Raw genomic sequence first — 6,252 nt, 5'->3', positions numbered from 1 at the left:
AAAAGAGTTGAGCCACTGTCAAGTGTAAAACTCAGTTTTATTTGTTTAAGACTTGTATTCTTTTAATTTTGATGTTTCATACTGATTTCTGCTGGACTCGACACTGATCGGGATCCAAATGGATTCTGAATTATTAATAAGCTGAGGTTCTGTATCTGCTCATGTGATGTTTTAATAAGAAATAAAGAAAAGACTAAAAGACTACAGAAAGACTGACATTTTATTGCCTTGAAGATGAAGGGTGATATAATACAAGAACAGCTGACTGTGTTGGGCTTAGGCTCTAATAAATAAAACAGATAAATTCTTGTTTGTGTGAAATTAATTTAAAAAGTTGCTTTATGACTGAAGGACTTCCCTGAAATCAGAGAAGCAAGCTTCATAATTCAGCCCAGAACTATATCATTGCGAGTGGTCATTGCAGGCGGTTGCTGAAGCATCCAACAGTCAGCTGAAACAGTGATTGAAGGTCACCAAGGTGTGTGACGGATACAACATTAATAAATCCTGGAGGAATATGTGTGTCTGCCAGAGCAGAGAGATCTTCCAATCGCCGATTGGGCGCATTCTATGCATTGCAGTTCTAAGATGTTGCTCAGATGGTTAGGTTGGTTTTCCTCCTTTTCCTTGAGCGTCATAAACTACTTCCTGTGTTGTAGGGATGAAACTGGTTGTAATGATTTCATTTGCAAGGGGCTTCAATGACATCATGAGTCTAGGGATAGTGCTTTGGGCAGTTGCTGGAGTATCCAACAGCTAGTCAGAACAGTGACTGAAGGTCACCATACACAGAAGATGCCAGGCGGACACGTTAAGAAATAAAAGATCTTTTGTGGTGAAAGAATAGTGAGGAAAAACTCTGAGCTTGAATGGGCGCTCTGTGGTCATTCAGTGTTGATTTATAAGATCAGACAACCAAAGAAAAACATCAAGCAGCTGTTGCAACCAGCATCGCCTGTCAAATAGTAAAGCAGTTATACAAAGGCGAGTGCAAAGATCCGCCAAGGATGCATTTTTGAGCTGCACACTGGTATAATGTCCTGGAAATATGTGCCCGAAATGAACTTCCTCCACAGGGTGGCTGGACTCCGAAGTGCTTCTCCACATTGAAAGGAGTCAGTGGAGGTTGTTCAGGGATTTGATCAGGAGGCCTTCTGGGTTCCTCTCTTTGTAGATCTGGGTTTTCCTCCTGGACCTGTTGCACCCAGGACAGCGATCTTAGATAAGCGAAACACAACGGCTGGCTGGCTGACACCAGCAGCCCCCAGCCATAGATGGATGGATGGGCAGACATTGGTACAATGATGTGTCATTCTGACCATGCTTTGGTTGTACACTAGCCTGATGGAGACAAACTCTTAATATTAAACCCACCGTCTAGTGTGTTGTCCAGTGTGTCGTCTTTCTCGTTGGTCTGGTCCAGCTGAAGCTGTGAGTTACTCCATCAGTATATTCCATGTGGTCCATCCAGCTGGAAGGACGGGTCTAACTGTATCTCCCAACTCAGAGAGGAGAGGAGCTTGGCTGCCTTATTAGATGAAAAAGATCCATTACAATTCAACTAAAGTCCATCTACTGTGACTTACCCAGGGTGCACCATGCTGCTCCCACAATGACCGCAGGAGATTGGCACCCCCCATTTGTTTTCTTTCACTCTTTCCATCATCAGCAAGAGAGGCCCGTATAGGTCCAAACGCTGAGTGGTTCCCTGCTGACTTGCTCAGCAGTCTTGACCAATAAGAACCTTTAATTTCTTTGAATTGTTCTTATGCCATATAAACTATGCATTAAAAGCATAACATGCGTATAACACATTCTGTGCTTTTGCAAACAATCTGACTGGAACTTGCAATTCAATTCAATTCAGTTTATTTATATAGCTCCAATTCACAACACATGTCGTCTCAAGGTTCTTCACAACAATCAGCTACATCCATTCCAATTAATCCTAATCATTGAACAGTGCAGTCAGATTCAGTTATTTATTCAAATTGGATAAAAAGTTTTTCTGTCTAAGGAAACCCAGCAGATTGCATCCAGTCAGTGACTTGCAGCATTCCCTCCTCCTGGATGAGCATGTAGAGACAGTGGACAGTCACTGGTGTTGACTTTGCAGCAATCCCTCATACTAAGCATGCATGTAGCGACAGTGGAGAGGAAAAACTCCCTTTTAACAGGAAGAAACCTCCAGCAGAACCAGAACCAGGCTCAGTGTGAGCAGCCATCTGCCACGACCGACTGGGGGTTTGAGAGAACAGAGCAGAGACACAAAGAGAACAAAGAAGCACTGATCCAGGAGTACTTTCTATGGGAAGGAAAAGTAAATGTTAATGGATATAGCTCCTTTAGTCGTTTCATCTAGAAAGAAAGAACAGATAAACTCTGAGCCAGTTTTCAAGGTTAGAGTCTGAAAGAGAGCACATAGAGTTAGTCACAGTAACAGCTCAGTCAATCGCCATGTCTAGGAGAGAGAAAGGGTTAAACACTAAAAGACAGGGCCATGTGGATCATCTGTAGAGGGTGAGCATTAAGTTGTTGCCAGCAGAAGCTTGGACAATGCCCCTCTCCAGAAAGGTGTCACAGGTAGACACAGAGTCAGGCCAGGTGTAGCTTCTAGGAAGAGAAAAGAGAGAACAAAGTTAAAAACTGAAATAACAGCAAATAATGCAAAATTGGAGAGTAGTGTGAGAATATAGCGAAGAGGGTGAAAGTGGTCATTATGTCCTCCAGCAGCCTAAGCCTATAGTAGCATAACTACAGAGATAGCTCAGGATAACCTAAGCTGCTATAACTATAAGCTTTATCAAAGAGGAATGTTTTAAGCCTAGCCTTAAAAGTAGACAGTTTGTCCATCTAAAGCCCGCTGACGGCCATTGTTATACTAAAAACCACAACGATTGGGATACCTCTTTCTGTCAGATTGACCATAACCATTGGAAAAGAGAGGGGGTCATACAGGTAGCAGAAATGGAGGGTGTGTTTGCACTTTGGATATCCGGAGAAAATGTATTGAAAGCTCATTAAAGTTCTGGCCTGGAGGCCTTTAGGAGCTCAGGGCGCTGGAATCTGTCCGTCAACTGAGAAAGTTTGCTCCAGTCTTACAAAAACACCATTTATTAACAAAATAGCACAAATCTCTTAGAAAAATGTTCATTTTGTTTTGCTTAGTTCTACAGATGTGTTGATTCCTGTTATTCAAGATTTTGTTTTCAAACATGGATTGTCTATCCCCTGCTGTGAAGTCTCTGAGGCTGCTGTCTCAGATAATTTCCCCATCATTTTGAATTTGCAGCTCCCTCTCCAGCCAGTAGACCATTGGTAGCGGCATGTCAATATTGCATCCTCACCTCTGCTACAGCTCAAGAGTTTACAGACGCTTTTATGGATTCACAGTTTGTTAAATCAATTGGTCTGTATACCACATTATGTCCTAACAACTTCGTCTCCTCTTTCAATGACACCTGTCGAGAGATCCTGGATTCCATTGCCACTGTTAGGCTCAAGTATCCTAAACCTAAACCTGAGCCTTGGTTACGTAACAGTAATGTATGTGACCTCAGGAGGAAATGCAGAAAAGCTGAATGACTGTGGAAGAAAGACAAACTGCATGCATCCCTGGTTTTATGAAGGAACAGTCTTGCTCACCACCAGAGATCCGTTAAAGAGGCAAAAACCCAATTTCTGTCTTCCATTATCTCTAACAGCTGCCGTTGCTCTAGGGTGTTATTTAACTCAATTAACTCTGTCTTGCATCCATCTACATCTGTGTTGTTAGACACTTCGGCTGCTACCTGTGGGAATTTTCTTTCTTTATTTCTTGAAAAAGTCGCTTATGTTTCTTCTACTAATGTAGTTTTCTCTACTTCCCCTGCTGGGTTCTGCTGTAGTTGAGCAGTTCAAATCATTATCTTTTCTTCACTGAGCAAAATTGTGGAACGCATGAGAACTACTAATTGCCCTCTTGATTTTCGTCCAACAAAGTTCTTGAAAGAAGTTTTTAATTCCATAGGTCCAGCCGTTTTGTCCTTTTTTAACTCCTGTCTGATTTTAGGGATTGTACCACCTCACTTCAAACATGCTATTGTGACGCCTCTTCTTAAGAAACCCCATCTTGACCCCCTGATTTTATCTAACTTTAGGCAAGTCTCCCACTTGTCCTTCTTATTTAAAGTTTTTGGAAAAAAAAACATTTTTATCCAGTTACACCATTTTTAGAAGAAAATGAGATCATTGAGAAATTCCAGTCTGGCTTTAGATCGTGACACAGTACAGAGTCTGCCCTTTTAAAGGTGCACAACGACACTGTTTTCACCTTTCATCAACATGTCTGTCAATGAAAGGTGTCCAGTTGTTCTGGTGCTGCTGGATCTCACAGCAGCCTTTCATACTGTGGATCATTCTGTCCTCTACAACTATGTTGGTATCTGTGGCTCAGCTCTCAAGTGGTTCACACCTTATCTTACTGACAGAACTTCCTCAGCTATGATTAATGATTTGGCATCCTCCAGGGTGCCTCAGTCGTGTGGGGTGTCACAGGGCTCTATCCTTGGCCCCCTTCTTTTTTCCCTCTATATGCGATCAGTACATGGCACCACCTGTCTTTCCATTGTTACGCAGATGACATCTAGATCTCTCTGTCCTTAAAACCAAGTGACAGTAACTTACAACATTGGCTTCTTGACTGCATTTCTGCAGTTAAGCAATGGTTGAGTGAAAATTTCTTGTTTTAAATTAACAAAAGACTGAGCATATTCTATCCAGTAATAATGCTACCACCGATGTTAGTGCTTTGAATTTTAATTTCAGCAATACTGTTAAAAATCTGGGAGTGATTTTTGATGAGGATTTTAGGTTTAGTAAACAAATTATTTCAGTATTCAAGTCAAACTTTTACAAATCAAGTTAAGCCTTTTTTAAACCACTCAGACCTTGAGATGGCTATACATGCTTTTATCAGCTCAAGAATTGACTACTGTAGTGGTCAAATGTTGGTGTCAGTCAGTCGTTACTCAGTCGTCTGTAATTTGTCCAATATGCAGCTGCCCGGCTTCTAATGGGTATCACAAAAAGAGAGCACATCACTCCTGTTTCACTTTGTTTGCATTGACTTCCAGTCCGTTTTAGAATAGATTTTAAACTTCTATTGTTTGTTTTTAAGGTTTGAAATGGTTTGGCCCCATCTTATTTATCAGATTTGTTGGGTCTTTGTTTGCGTGGCAGATCCGGGAGGTCTTCATCCAAGTTTTTATTAAATGTACCAAGGACTAAGTATGTGCATTGGGGTGATAGAGCGTTCTCAGTAGCAGCTCCTAGACTGTAGAACCAGCTTCCTCCGGACCTACGCTCTGTCTCTGACCTGGGCCGCTTTAAATCGAAACTTAAAACTCTATTATTTAGAAAGGCTTTTAATATCCAGGAGTTTGGTGGCACATTATTGCAGCGTCTGTATTGTTTTATTGCTGTTTCTGTTGTTGGTTGTTTGCTAATTTAGCTTTTATGAAATGTCTTTTTTCTTTTTATGTATGCTTTGTAAAGCACTTCGATTGCCTAGTCAGCAGTTTTGAAAGGACTATATAGATAAATAATAATAATAATAATAATAATTCATCTAAATACAGATTATAAAGGCCTGACCACTGTCAAAGCACTCATAGTTAATATGCAGAAAAAAATGTCAACCAAAACAAGAAAAATGAGTCAGAAAGGGTCTAAGTGGTTGCTGATGACCTTTTGTAATGACTGCAAATGAACTGATTTTGTTGAAAGGTTGACTGATGGGTGAAGAAAGGTTGTCGGTTTAATCTCTGAGGGCAGCGCTGCTGTTGGAGAATCTGAGAATCAGAAGGCTGTTGCACAGAAACAGTTTAAATAGACAGCTAAAGAAACTGTCCTGTACACGATGATAAAAAACAAAGAGAAGAATGAGGAAAACAATAAAAATATGGTGGAGTCCCATTAAATCATGGCAACATGATGCATTTATCCTCTAAGGAAGTCCCTGACCGCATTGTTTAGTGTGTCAGGGCCTTAGCTGTTCATATTGTCTTTCTGTAAGATCAACAACTTCAATTTCACAACCATATTAGATGTCTTGTTCAGTGTTGCAATGTAAGAAATATTGCACAATATGCCCATTGTTATTATAGTAACTGCTAGGCACAGTGATTCAGGTCACGCTCAGATTACGTCTGCTTCAGCCATGGCTTAGTTTCCTATTAACTGATGGACAAAAATTCAACTTCAGAACAGATC

General features: G+C 40.9%; 1 protein-coding gene across 2 annotated transcripts in view; it reads left to right on the top strand.

The window, feature by feature from the left end:
• The window catches only part of LOC124878327 (C-X-C motif chemokine 13), a 3,211-nt gene extending 3,007 nt beyond the window's left edge, over positions 1–204 (top strand). For both annotated transcript variants that reach the window (XM_047382212.1, XM_047382211.1), the window contains one exon: positions 1–204. This exon is cut by the window's left edge and continues 115 nt beyond it. The gene's annotated coding sequence lies outside the window, so the exon portion shown is untranslated.
• Positions 205–6,252: the final 6,048 nt, after the last annotated feature.

The sequence above is a fragment of the Girardinichthys multiradiatus genome, chromosome 12, assembly GCF_021462225.1.
Source record: "Girardinichthys multiradiatus isolate DD_20200921_A chromosome 12, DD_fGirMul_XY1, whole genome shotgun sequence".
NCBI lineage: Eukaryota > Metazoa > Chordata > Actinopteri > Cyprinodontiformes > Goodeidae > Girardinichthys > Girardinichthys multiradiatus.
Note: the sequence above shows the minus strand (reverse complement) of the source record. Positions and strands in the feature narration are given on the sequence as shown.